This window comes from Artibeus jamaicensis, unplaced genomic scaffold (assembly GCF_021234435.1).
Source record: "Artibeus jamaicensis isolate MK-2021 breed Jamaican fruit bat unplaced genomic scaffold, CSHL_Jam_final scaffold_1283, whole genome shotgun sequence".
NCBI lineage: Eukaryota > Metazoa > Chordata > Mammalia > Chiroptera > Phyllostomidae > Artibeus > Artibeus jamaicensis.
The window spans coordinates 13561695-13577001 of NW_026522028.1; the positions used below are offsets into that span (position 1 = coordinate 13561695).

General features: G+C 40.5%; 1 protein-coding gene and 1 pseudogene across 1 annotated transcript in view; one reads left to right on the forward strand and one right to left on the reverse strand.

Moving 5' to 3' along the window:
* Nucleotides 1-15307, forward strand: part of SMPX (small muscle protein X-linked) — a 51821-nt gene that overhangs the window by 31387 nt on the left and 5127 nt on the right. The gene's annotated exons all lie outside the window — the stretch shown is intronic.
* On the reverse strand, nucleotides 10296-10418 carry LOC119037865 (uncharacterized; annotated as a pseudogene).

Sequence of the window (15307 nt, forward strand, 5' to 3'; positions counted from 1 at the left end):
GCATGAAAGAGAGAGAGACGGAGAGAAAGGCAAAAGAAGAGAAGGAAAGGGAAAAAAGGGGGAGGAGAAGAGGAAAAGAGAAGAGCAGTGATTGTGGTAGTGCTAAGAGAGTGACAGGGACCTGGTCTGATGCTGACAAAACTGCAGCAGAGGAGCACCAGATCTCTGTAGAGCCCACCCTCGCTCTTGGGATGAGTGGGATGAGCGGGATGAGCGGGATGAGCGGGATGAGTAGGATGTGCGGCAAAGAGTGGGATGAGGGAGGGCTTGGCAGGCAGCTTTGTGTCATCATGAGACAGCCGTCTTCTACCCATGAAGCCTTTTCTCTCATTCCCACTCACGCTGTGTGCAGCCCACACAGCAAACCAGAGAAGTAAATTCCAAGCTGTCTAATAAGGCTTGGCAGCATCGTGACAATGCTGCTTGTTTGAACTCCTTCCACATGTTGTAGCATTTGAGAAGGAGAAGGAATCAGGAGGAGCAGATTGAGACTTGCACATTTCACTTGTATTCCCTTGCCACTGCTTCCTGCCTGTGAACTGATCATCCCACACCCTCTGGTTTAGGGCTTTATGCAGATGGTAAGGTGGTAGCTACTTTAATACCAGGCAGGATTGGTCAACTGGCTTCTCACTGAGGGAAATTTCTATTTAGCAGTCAACAGATTGGAATCCCTTTCATCCAGGCAGGTGGCACAAGGCTGCTCAGAACCCTGTATCTTGACTGTGGAAAAAACATCAGAAAACAAGCATATCCTACTGCCCCAAAGTCACTGGATACCTTCTGTAGAAAGGACAGTGACACTTCCTTCTATTCCAGAAGACCTGTTCTGACATGTAGCAGGCACAGCCAATTCCTTAACAAGTAATACATATTTTACTGCCTAGTTTTTGCCCGATTCCCCCTTTTGTATAGAAATGATAGCAATCATGGCTACCCTTTAGTTCCAAAGGCAACAATTAATTCCTGAAAACTTACCAAACAGGTTTATTAAATTCTGAGTGTTCAAACATACATTTCTTCAGCCTAAATTAATTTTTACTTCCTAATCATTTTGTACATGAGCAACTTGGAATTCACCTTGGGTGAATTAACCTTTTTCTTCATAAGGCAAAGTCACAGCATAAACTAGATTTGAATGGGAAGGATTAAAGTACTAGAATGAATTCACTCATTTAAGTGAACATCTGTGCACTCACTACATGCCAGGCACTATGAAATTAGAGGTAGGTGATATAGGTGATATAAAACAACCTCACTCAAGCACCTCATGGTCTAGCTGAGTGAGAATGTGAGAGAAGACATCAGTACATAATGCCTGCAGCAGGAATGAAGAAGAAACAAGACACAGCCTTTGGAATATAGGTGGTGAAGATTCTACATTGGATGTTGGAAAACAGATATTCCACTGAACAAAGGTTGAAGAGCATATACTGTAGAGGTGATTAAGGCACAGGATCATGTCCTGGCTTTCCTATTCCCCTGGTCTGTGATATGGCATAATTGCTGTTTCTTTTCCAAAAAAATGACAAAAAATACCCACCTCATAGGGGTAATTTTGTTCCCCATGCTAAGGGACATTTAGCAATGTTTGCAGACATATTTGGTTGTAACACCTTAGAGTGGGTACTACTGGCATCTAGTGGGTACAGGCCAGGGATGACACTAACACTTTACAATGCATATGACAGTGCCCACAGGAAATGCTGACAGTGCTGAATTCGAGAAACACCCACTTACATATTGTATTTAAAGTCCTCAGCACAGTGGTGCTATTATTTTTACTAATGATAGCATGTTACTATTGGAAGAAGCTTAATTTATGACAATGGATGTGCTGTATAGAGTGGACACACCTGTGCTCTGCTTCCACCTATGTCCTTGGACAGGTTCCTGACCCCTCTGAACCACATCTATAAATGAGAATGATTATACCAATCTTGATAGGGAGCCATAAAGAGAGTGAGTTGACTCAAATGGGGCACCTGGCATAAACTGGCATCCAAAAAGTGTTCATTCCCTTGGTTTTCCCCGTAACTTGCTGATGCCCTCTGCAAGGTGATACAAAACAACCCCATTCAAGGACCTCACGGTCTAGCTGAGTGAAGATGTGAGAGAGGCCTTTCTTCAAGGGCAGGGGTGGGTTGGTTTTGGAAGGAAATACTCTCTAAAGAATAGCTCTGCATGTTTCTCCATGGCATATGAAAACACTCACTGAAAATGAAAACCCACTGGACATCTATAAACGCTCCAATATCTGAATTATAGGGGTACCAGAAGGGGGAAAGACACAACCACCAGTGGAAAAACTATTTGAACAAATAATAAAAGAAAATTTCCCCAATCTGGCAAAGGAAATAGACTTCCAAGAAATCCAAGAAGCTCAGAGAGTACCAAAAAAGTTGGACTCAAGAAGAAACACACCAAGGCATATCATAATTACATTAGCCAAAATTAAAATGAAGGAAAGAATCCTGGAAGCAGCAAGAGGTAAGGGGACAATCACCTACAAAGGAGTCCCCATCAGGCTGTCAGCAGATTTCTCAAAAGAGACCTTACAGGCAAGAAGGGGCTGGAAAGAAATATTCCAAGTCATGAAATCTAAAGACCTACAACCAAGATTGCTCTACCCAGCAAAACTTTCATTTAGAATGGAAGGACAGATAAGGTGCTTCTCAGATAAGACCAAATTCAAGGAGTTCATCATCACCAAGCCCTTATTATATGAAATGTTAAAGGGACTTATCTAAGAAAAAGAAGTTAAAGAAACATGAACAGTGAAAGGACAACAAACTCACAGTTATTAACAACCACACCTAAAACGAAAGCAAACTAAAAGGACAGCTAGATCAGGAGTGGAAACATAGAAATGAAGATCTCAAGGAGGGTTAGCAACAGGGGAGTGGGAGGAGGAGACGGGGGGAGAAGGTACAGAAAACAAGTAGCATAGACAGTAGATAGAAAATAGATGGGGGGGCAAGAATAGTATGGGAAATATAGAACCTAAAGGACTTGAGACACATGGACATAAACTAAAGGGGGGTTATGGTGGGGTTGGGGGGGCAGGGTGGAGGGGAATGAAGGGGGGAATAGAACAACTGTAACAGCATAATTAATTAAAAAAAAATAAATAAATTTATTAAAAAAATAAAAATAAATAAAAAAAAGAAAATGAAAACCCACTAATTGTGCCTAATATGAGCTCACTGAAGCATTTGAAGCATCTGGGAAGATCTCTTCCTTAGTCACCACCTACCATGAATACTTTGAGCTTAAGTCAGTCAGTCGTGAGATGATTTCTGACCTGCAAGTATACTCTTTGTCCTGGAGGAGGCACTGCAGTCCCATTTTTCAAAACCTCCAGCAAAACCTGTTTCCAAAGAAAATCAGTAAGAAATATTTGGAGAGTCAAACTGCCATTCTCTCTTCCTATCATGGAAAAGTGAAACACCATTTCAGACACCATTTTACTGAGCATTTTGAATGGGCTCAATGGCCAAAAAGAGATACCTCACCTTTTTAGCAATCTTTTTGTGCACAGACTAAGTGCTACTTGAGAAACTAAAACAAGATCCACATTGATCAAAACATCCAGAAGGGCTATAGATGTCTTCTCTATGACATCTTGTCCTGGCTTATGCTCCATTCACACCCATTTTCTGGCTCTTACTCTCTGGAAGTACCTTCTCCCTCCTTCTGATGTTACTTAATTTGATAATTAAGTAATATCTGCTTTGCAATATACAGGTGTCAAAGAAGATGGTGACTTGGAGACTGTGAAATGGCCACTTAAGGGTGCATCATGAGCCAGGCAATGAGGCAACAGGCTTATTTGGAATTTTGTGGCAAAAAACCAAAATCATATCTAACTAGAGGCTAATCGTAGCATTAATATTAACAAGCTCTTACAGTTGATTTTACAAATTCTAAAATACTTCTGTGTTCATTCTCTTGAGGCTCACAGTAGTGGTCTGAGACAGGTAGGGCAGGAATTGAATTTGCAGTTCATTATTACGTGACTTCCAACTTCACACAGGGTGGAAGATTGTGAGATACCCTCATTTCCCTCCCCAGAAAAGTATTTAACACTAATTATTAATTAAGCCTTTAAGTCCATCTATAAAAATAGGTGCGTTCCCTTTTAATCAGAAAAGTGAAATCACCATACAGTCTATAGTGGTGCCAGGGCAGGCTTAATTATAACCTGTGCCATGGTCCAGAACTGAATGGATTCTGTTCAGCTCTGCTTCTACTGAGAATGGCTTTTCTTACTGACATAAAAAGATAGCTAGGATTAATCTACCCATTTCTATCTATAGATATATTACAAAGGAAATGTACTATCTCAAGTTACATCTCTATTTACTTTTTTCTTGCTGCTTAATTTTAAAAAATCATGCTGTGTCCTTTATACACATAAACATACCCCCCCCCCCACACACACTGATTTGATCCAGATTTGAAAATCAGGTTGAAATGTGTTAATTTCAGAAAGACCAGGTACCAAACAAATGTGTTTGGATAAAACTTCACTTTAAGATGCCCTAAAGGTCAAGTCTTCTGGAGATGAAAGCCCTCCATCATCACCAACAGCCAAGAAATGGCATCCCAGACTCCCCACAGAATCATATAGGAAGTTGACTGCCGGTTATCTGCTGGGACAAAGGGAGCCCGGAAGTCATTCTGAGCCAAATCCCATTAAATTATTTGCCAGTTATACATCTGCTTCCACTGCCAGGAGCAGGTCACGCCACCAACTGAGCTAGTCTCAGAGGCCTTGGCTGGCAGGGACTCTCAGTGCATGGGAAGAAGAGCCCACGATCCAGATGAGACAAAACAACTAATAATGTTAGGAGACAAACACAGATGGGAAATGCAACTGCATTAAAATGACCCCTGAACTTCCTCACCATCTTACTGCTATCCCTCCATGACTGACTGCAGATTCAGTTTTTCCTCCAGGTTGACACCCTTTCTCACTAGGTGACATTATGAAATGACATTATGTAATTGCTCCTGTACTTGGGATCAATATGCTGCAACCCTGTAGTTTTGGCTACAGTACTAACAAGGAACACTGTGCCTGGATACCCACATCACCACTGAAAATTGCACTAAACATGTAGGAATTAAAATGTCAAGAAACTTGAGTTAGAAACTTGCGTTAGGTAAAAATAAAGCTATCTCTATTAAAAATCAAAACAAGTTTATGAATATTGGCTGGCACTTCCAATCAACTGAGATCATTTCAGGTCCACATTATAGCATCCAACAGTATAGTTATTCCCTCAGGCTGGTTTTGCATGTCTCATCTGCCAATTTGAGAAGCAAGCTCATCCCTGTCTTTAACTGAGATTTTGATGAAAGTGGAGACAAGGCAGCACCAAGGACAGCATCCTGTGGGGTGGGAGCAGTGGAAACTCTAGGTTTGCCTACAGCATTGGTTCTTGAACTTTCTTGTGCATCAGCATCATCTCTAGAGGGCTTTCTGAAACTTAGACTGCTGTCTTCCCCCAGGATCAGAGTTTCTGATTCAGTAGGTCTGGGGTGCACCTGAGAATTTGCATTTCTGACAAGGTCCCAGGGGCTGATACTGCTGATTTGGGGGCCATACTTTGACACATACTGACCCAGAGCCATCAATGTAGATTGTTTAGGTCTGGACATTCAAAGTCCTCTAACTATCTCATCACCTGGCCCGCAGTTTTATAGCTATTTTCCAAAGGTATAGGGAGCAACTTGGTCAAATTTCCTTGCTGAAATTCAGATATATAAAGTATCAATGAGATAACAATTATTAATGTTTATAATAGTGCTTCCAAGGGTCAGACACTGTCCTAAGCACTTTACCTTGTGATTATTAAAGGAGTTAGTATACATCAGAGCTCAATTTTACAGGTGAGATAACTGAGGCACAAGAGAGGTTATGTGATGTCCCCTGAGGTGTCACAACTAGAGAGTGGCCCAGCCAGGTTTTGAATTTAAGCTGTCTGCCTCTTTAACCATTTTCCCAGGTTGACTGTTTATGTAGCAGGTAGGAAAAACTCCATGGGGTGAAATGTGGTATGTAAATTATGGGGACAATCCTAATATAATGGATGAAGAATTCTGCCAGTGACATTCTCAAGTTTCCTACCAGTCACTTAACTGTACCGATACAACATTAATTTCTGTAACTGTTTATTAGACTTCTACAGTTGAAAGGTTGGCAAACCAGTGCCCACAGGCCAAATGTAGGTCATCACATTTGTAAGAAATAATACAAAGAGATCCCTGGATGCAATGATTGGGAAGAAAGAAAAAGAACTATTTTTCTAATGTCTATGTAAATATTTCTAAGGAAAAACTTGCCAAATTTCAAATATATGCAGAGACCAAAAGCTGGGGTTGATAATCTCCATTCAAGTATACTGTTATAGATGTACAGATAGTGGAACACACACACACACACACACACACACACACACACACACACACACACCATTCTAAATTTGAACACTTTTCAAGTCCAGTACAAGGTAGGTCCAGGATAACAACTACTTGGCTGATTAATATGTAGCTGTATAGCTTTTCTCAACTATTATGACATAAGAACCGAAGCCAGTTTCTGAATAACTGAGTTGTCCAGACTTGGGCTTTGGATGAGGAAGGCTTATTTTTATTCTAGTTAACTTAGTCCTGGAGTCAGGCAGCAGCAAATTGCTGGATACAGTTACACCCATAGTCCTCAGCACTAACTGCACATTAGGACCACTTGGACCTACCTGAGTCCCACCTCTGAACACTGAATTCTTTGAGGGATGGGATAAGGACTTGGGTCAGAAGGACTGAGTTAAAGGATGTTTCTCAGATACAATGTGGACAAGCCAAAATGAAATCTTTCTTGCTTAGAAAAGTATTTCTTTGACTGAATTTCAAGGCTGTTAAGACAAAAATGTATAAATATGGAAAACAGTCAAGCATTCTTAGAAAATCATGTAGCATAGACTTATTTATTCAGAGGGTGATCCAGTGGTAAGCCACAACCTCTGTTTGGGATACAACATGGGGAAGAGATGCTAAGTTATCCAGACTGCCATATAAGTTGAGAACAATAGCCATATTAGGCTGAGAAGGAGATGAGGACACTCTGGTTCCCAGTAGTTAATATGTTGGACCTTGTCAGTGTTGTGATATGTGTCTAGCCACCAATATGTAGAGTCACATCCTCATAGGTCAGAGGACCATCAATGTCGGTTAGTCCAACCAAGACACAGACTAATAGGTCCTCTTTATACCCCCTGCCTTCCAAATATGCCCCCCTACCCTGGGGAGTCACTTAGGTTTGACCATGAACTCAGAGACTTTTAACTATTCCAATTTATCTCACTCTAAAAGCTACCAGGGCTGCTTTTTCACCCTTTGGAGGGACTCATTAAGTTGAGAGTCCAAGGAAGTCCCTATGCCATTGGAGTTTCTTTTAAACAGATCAGTCATTGGGTATAAACATAATATAATTTAATTTTTTAGTGTGATATGCCAAAGTGTAACTGATGGGTCAGCCAGCTATGTTGGCCTGCCCCCACAAAGCTGGATCCATGAGTTCTCAGGATGCCAGGTCTCTAGGATTTGACTACCTACCATTTTGAAAATGCCCCAGACCACATGGTCCTACCCCAAAGCTAGGATCTGGTTTTGGACATAAAGGAAATGCCAAGTTTTTATGATTCTGAGCAATGACACCCATTCATTAACAAAGTATAAGAGCTTGGTTTGGCCAAAGGCAACTGTATTAGTTATATATTACTATATAACAAACTATCCCAAATCTAGCAGCTTAAAATAATAATAAAATTATCTCAGAGTTTCTCTGGGTCAGGAATTCAGAAGTGGCTTGACTAAGACTGGAAGATCCGCTTTCAAGATGGTGTACTAATGCTGCTGGCTAGTTGGTGATGACTGTTGTCAGGAGGCTTTGGTGCATTCCCATGTAGTCCTCGCTATTGGGCTGCTTGAGTGCCCTCACAACATGGCAGCTGGCTTCTCTCAGAGCCAGTGATTCAAGATACAGTAAGACATAAGCCTTAATGGCTTTTATGACCTAGCTTTAGAAGTCACACTCTATCATTTCTGTGAAATGCTATTGATTACACAGGTCAGACCTACTCAGTGGTGGAGGGAACTATACAAGAATGTGAATACTAGGAGGTAAGACTAACTGGGGGCCATCTGGGAGGATGCCCACAATTGTAGCCTACCCCTCTTTTTTTTAATGGATGAGTAAATTGAGGTCCAGAGGAGTGAGGTTTGCCCAAAGTCAGAACCTTAACACGTCAATATGTGCTTTTCTTTTAACCCCACTGATCTTCACCATCCACAATTTCTAATATTTTTTAAACACCAAATGTTGTTTATCTCTGGGGAAGTTAGAAGGATTATCTCCAAATGTGAAGCCAGTTTCCTTAGCGTTTTTAACATAGGAAGCCTTCATAAACTAAACAACCTATAAGCAAAGTGCATACTTCTAACACTTGGGAAAGGTTTTTCTTCACCTGAGTAATTAAGGAACAAGGTGCTCCAAAAGGAGAGAAAAGAAGCAGAACCTCTTACAGAAGGCAAATACAGCATTTGAGGCATACATTTTAGCTTTTGCACAGTGTTCCCTCTCCCTGGCTTGTTGTGAGGGTAAAAACAAGGACCACAAGAAAAAAAGAAAACAAAAACCAAGGGAAAGAAAGAGTATCACCTAAAATCAAACCAATGCAAGGGCCACTCTCCTCAGAACTTGCTGTCTCATTAATCCCAAATGAAAGACAGTGAGATCCAGCCACAGGAGCTCCCTATGAGAAGCACAGAGTTGTTTTTGTTTTTCTGAAAACACTCATATGAGAAAATATGTGCATACCCACACAAAGACTTTATTTTATTTAATTTTTTTTTAGACAGAAGCAAAAGAAGGGAGAGAAACATCAATATGTAGTTGGCCTCTCACATGCTCCCTACTGGGGATCTGGCCTGCAACCCAGGCATGTGCCCTGACTGGGAATTGAAACCGATGACCCTTTGGTTCACAGGCCTGTACTCGATCCACTGAGCCACACCAGCCAGGGCCCACACAAAGATTTTTAAGCACAGAATTCAAAACTGTGATAAATATTCAGTTTTTAAAAAATATATCAGTTTTTTTCTTTTCAGGATCCTCTCTGAAACAGCTATCTTCTGAGAAAGGCAACAAGAAAGGAACCCCTTGTATATTCTCTTTCCCTTTTCAATCAGTTAGAAAATGACAATGCCTGTCATCTCTGATCAACATAACCAGTCAGGAGATATGATGACATTCTCCCTGCCTGACCTATTTTGTCTAATGGGCCCACTCCTTTGCCCTCTGACAAGCTAACTTCTCTCTTGAGTTCCATTTATAGCAGAGCTTTATTAATGGTTAAATCATTACAAATAAATCCATCTCCCTCCCAAGGTTTACTTCACTTGTTCAATAAATTAAACCATGAAATTGGACTGTCCATTTATGCTTTATTTAAGCTCATATTCCTCCTAGTCCACAAAATACTGCAAATTGACAGGTGAAAACAATATGAGTTCCCACTGCCTACCCATCAGTCTATGGTCACTTGCAATTTGTCTCATATTTAGTTGTCCAAGTAATGCTTGTGTGGCCTGTGGAAATTTTCCTAAGTCTCTCATGGTAGTTTAAGATCTGGAGCTGCAATGCTTCCGTGAGGAGCCCCTGGACCTTTGCTAATGGTTGAAGGGCCTCCTCTCTTAGTCCTCAGGCAACAGTCTTTGGTCAAGTGCTATGAATTTCTGATGTTTGACCCCTCTGCTTATCCTGAAAGGTTTGTAAACTCCATTTACCCACTATTCTTGTTGCTGCCACACAGGTGACCTCACTGAACAATTGGAGCATTAATGGCCCAAGCTGTCAAAGTGACTTGTGCACTTCACTTCTCAAAACCTGTTCTTCTTGTTTTTTAGTTGCCAGAGCCTGAAAGTCAACAGATCTTTCAAAAAAAGAAAACACAGAAGTGATGTCACTGCCCTGCTGAGCTTCCTTCAGTGGCTCCCCATTACCCTTAGGGCCTGAATTAATGGGCTCAGACTCACCGGTTTGTTCACATCTTACATTTCTCCCCACCCAGAGCATTCCTTGCTCCAACCCTAGTTAAATTCTCCCAGTTCATGGAGGTGCCACACTGGCACCAGGCTTTTACACATGCTCAGAATATTATTTTCCAATTTTTCCTCCCCTGCCTATTAGCTGGCTAACTCCTACCCATCATTTAGGTTTCACTTTTTTTCCATGTCCCCCATTCATAATACAGACCAGGCAAAGGGCCTGGGCTGAGGCATACATGGGGTGAGTTTACTCTGCCTCCTGTTTCTGTACAGAGGTCTCACTTTTAACACTATTTCAAAAAGCTTTTCCACAACCCCTTAAAGTAGAAGCTTCCTGTGTCTGTCCTATCACAGAAGTACCTATCACCATGGAGGAGTGGACTGTCATCACTTATTTTATTGTCTGCCTTTCCTTCTAGATATTCAGTCCCAGGAAGCAGGATAACTTGTCCACTGGTATGTCCACAGTGCCTAAAACATTTTCTGGCACATAATGCAACCAAAATAATATCAGGCATCTGGTTTCCATGTTTAAGATGATTTAAGCAGAGCCTTACATAAAAGAAGCAAATTGATAGCAAAAAAAATGGCCCAGAAAGGAATGTAAATCTTTACTTAAGAGATACATACATTGTACAACACTCAGTAAAACTACCTAAAAAGTCTCTTGATATCAGCCCAAGATTTCCTCATCCAAAACACAGCCCAAAGAATACTTTTCTGTATTCTTTTCCCCAAATCCAGTTATCTGCTGATGGCTGTAGCTCTTCTTCTGCAATTTCGACTGCATTTACTCCTTTCAATTCTTCTCTCCACCCATTTGGAGCTGCAGTATTCAACAGCTTCAGACCAAGATGACAAAGACTGAATTTTGCTTGGAAGGCAGAGTGGGATGAAGGGATATGTTGACTTATAAGCTTTTGGGGGGCTCTTTGTCCCAGAATAATAGTAATAATACATGTACATTTATTGAGTATTTACTGTGTAGGAGGCATCTTATTAAATGCTTTAATATGTTATCCTCACAACAATCCTGTGAGCCTGATACTATTATTTTTTTATACTTTAGAATATCACTTGCCACAGGTGACACAGCTCGGAAGTAGGAGAGCTGTGATCTGAAGGCAGAGTCTGTACTAAAATGTTTCCACAGCAGACACTCAGTAACATTACTTGAATGTATAGACAGGGTCCCACCTACGCAGCAGCTTGGAGACTGGCATGGCAAAGGGTATTATAGCAATTTCTGTGATGAACTGATCATAAGAACATGCTGAAGCCTTATTTCAAAGTTGCTTAAAGAAGCTTCAAAAAGCCAGTTCAAAACTTAGAATAGGAAATAAATGTGGTTAGGTAACATCAGTAGGCCAGGTATAAGTGGTCATTAAACTCTGTAACAAGGCTTATTTAGTGAGGCAGGTAAATCTAATTTCCCAGAAGGGACTCTTCATCTCATTAAAGATGATCAGAAAATGAATCATATGTTCTATGAGAAATGCTCCCCAGAAGGGACCATTCCTCACACCGGAACACACAGCTGTCCCAGCTAGGGTTTGGAATCATTTTCTTCCACTGAAGTATTTCTCAACCTCAGCACTATAGACATTTGTGCCAGATAACTTTTTGGAGTGGGGCTATCCTGGGTACTGCTGTAGAATGCTTACAGCAATCTAGCCCCTATGCAGAAGATGCTAGTGGCATCCCCTCTTCTGGTTGTGATAACAAAAAAATATCTCCAGATACTGCCAAATGTCCACCAAGGGGTAAAAACAGCACCCACTGCTCCCCACTGAGAACCACTGCTTGTTATAGACCCTTGATCCTCAAAGCATGGTCCGTGGATCAACAACAACATCCTTTTGCAGGTTTGCTAGAAATGCACAACCCCATGCCTACCCCCTGACCTCCTGAGTCATAATCTGCTGTTTAACAAGACATCTGACAAGCTCTTGCTTCTAGGCCAGTGGTTCTCAACTGTGGCCGCACATCAAAGGCCTGGGGGAAGTTTTAAAAAGAACACTGATTAAGAAAAATATTGATCCCAGAGCCAGAGACAGTGATGTCATTGGTTTGGGGCAGCCTGGGCTTTGGGAGTTCTAAAAACTCCCTAGGTGATTCTAATGTGCAGCCAATTTGAGCTCCTGTTCTGGGTGGTTAAAAAAATACCCCACAACATTGAGAGTGATTTACAGTAGCCTATAAACAAGACTCCACATTTTCCAGGTGATACTTCTTTCCTTTCCATGAACATCCTTCTTTTTTGATTTCCTATCACTTTTTAAAAATTTATTGATTTTTGAGAGAGGAGAGAGAAGAAGAAGAAGAAGAGAAGAAGGTGGGTGAAGAAGAAGAAGAAGAAGAGGAGGAGGAGGAGTTGATTCTTGCATGTGCCCTGACCAGGGATTGAACCTGTAACCTTGGCATATCAGGATAATGCTCCAAGCAACCAACTAAGCTACCTTCCCAGGGCAACCTGCTAATACTTTTAAGATGATAAAATTAAAGTTCTTTAATAATGGCTTCAAAAGTTAACATTTAGCTATAACCAACCCTTAAAATAATGGTTTGAGTGATTTGGGGAAAAATTGAAGTAATTGATTAAGCTTTCCCAGATAGCATTTTAAAGAAGAGCTACCAAAATCATCCCACAACCTTATATCCTAAGAATTCTAAAACATCAATTTCAAAGAACCTATGCACCACAATATTCATAGCAGCACAATTTACAATAGCCAAGAGTTGGAAGCAACCTAGGTGCCTGACAGTAAATGAATGGATCAAAAAATTGTGGTACATGTACACAATGGAATTCTATGCAGCAGAGAGAAAGAAGGAGCTACTACCCTTTGCAACAACATGGATAGAACTGGAAAGCATTATGCTGAGTGAAATAGGCCAGGTGTTGAAAGACAAATACCATATGATCTCACCTTTAACAGGAAGCTAAACAACAAAACAAACAAGCAAGCAGAAAAAAAAACCAAAGACATTGAAATAGAGAACCAGGGGACAGTGACCAGAAGGGAGAGGGAAGGGAATTTAAGGGGAAAAAGGGGGCGGGATTTGGAGGAACAAATAGGAGGGACACAGGGACGAGAACTAAGGGGGCTGGAAATGGGAGGGAGGGGGGGAGGACAGGGCGGGGGAGGCTGGGATGGGAGAAATGCACAAAAACTGTACTTGAAAAATAACTAAATACAACTTAAAAAAAAGAAAAAAATTGTTTTGCATGAAATGTACAATTATGTAAAGAGCCCATGCAAATTGGAAAGCAAAACACTAACACCTTAATAGATAAACATAAAGGAAATGAGCTCACAATTCTCAAAAGTGGATATGTAATTAGTAGAGAAGCATGAGAAAATGTACAGCTTCACTAGTAATCAAAGGGATGCTCAATGAAACAGAGTTATCAATTTTCCTCTTATAAAATTCATAGAGATGAGTGTGAAAATCATATGAAACAGACACTTGCTCATTCTCTCAACAGATATTGAATGTCCATTGTATAGCAAGTGCTATGTTGGCCTGGATGATGAGGGCATGAGGCTTTGTGAATGGAGAAGGGCTCAACCTCATAAGCCTTGGCAGAAGCCATCATAAAGAAAATGTTCCCGTGGAAAAGTTCTGTTCATTTATGATAGCACAGTTGATTAAGAACTTAGGTGTCCAATAAAAGGATTTGGTTAAGGTAAACTCTGGTGTATTCATCCGATAAAACAGACTATTTGTGATATTATGAATTATAAATGAAAAAGAATACAAACAGGAGAACACTGGAAAATGGTTCAGTGACTGAACAAAATTTTAAAAAATATTTTATTTATTTATTTTTAGAGAGAGGGGAGGGGAGTAAGAGAGGGAGAGAAACATCAATGTGGTTGCCTCTCATGGGCCCTGCAGTGGGGACCTGGCCTGCAACCCAGGCACGTGCCTTGACTGGGAACCGAACCAGCAACCTTTTGAGTTGCAGGCCAGCACTCAATCTGCTGAGCCAGGTCAGGGCTGATGGACTAAGTTTTGAAAATTCTACATGGTATCATCTCCACACCCAATGTTTAAAACTTTGAGGAGCCCTAAAAAAGACAGTTTATTTTTGCTTAACCTAGTATTTCTCAACTGATCTGACCATGGGAAGTTTTTTCCCCCTCCCCTCCCCACCCTTTCTTTCTAAAGTGAAACTTGTTTTATCATTTCTTGGAACTGATTTTTCTCAAGCAAAGAAACAAAATCTTGAGGATATGCTGGGATATACAATAGTATTTAAAAGCTATGTAAAAACAATAGCTTTACATAAGTATACACATATAAAAAATTAATCAAGCTGTTCACTTAAGATTTGTGCATTTTATTCTATAAACATTTAAAAGAACCCCTGCTAAAATTGAGGAAGATATGACATTTTTAAAAATTAAATTTTGGTATTCATTAGCTCAATGATAAGAATGTTAAGTCAAATTATCGACGCATTGCAGATGTATTTCACTGTATCACTTGTTCATGCAAGGTGACTCTAATGCCCTGTCAATATGTATAAATTACTTGTGCCTGCTTTATGCAAGTGTTGAGAGAGTTTACCGTAAGAGAAAGAGCTCCAGACAAGCTTTAAATCCTGGACCAGCCATTAACTAGCTATGTGACCTTGGACAAATAGCTCAACCCTCTGGATGTTAATTTCCAAATTTCTAAAATGAGGAGCAATACTAAAGCTCTAGTTCCATTCATCTTTGAAAATAGCTTTACAATTTTGGAATATTATAAAGCTTTATAGTTAGTTATAGCATTGCCTGATGCCAGGTTTTCATTGGATTCTAAGTCTTTGGGATACTCACTACCATCATTGTTACTATAAAATCAAACAAATGAACAAAGCCAATCAGCTGTAAGGTGATCACCATGGCAATATGCTTTCCAGGATGCCTTATTGGAGAGAGAGATAGGAAGACCTACGTTTCATAGGTTCTGTTAACTTTATATCAAGGAATTGGTTTTCCATTTGGATGTTCCAGAACCCTTGGCTGCCACAGACTGTTGCTAGACAGATTTAAGAGGAGGCTGTGTATTTTTGGTCTAAGCACCATTATCTTTAGGCCTTGAATGCACAGGCCTAACCAACTTAGATGGGTTTCACTAGCTTCCAAAACTTTGAGAACTTTATTTGTCACTTTGTCTACCTCTGGGTGTTATTCAGCTT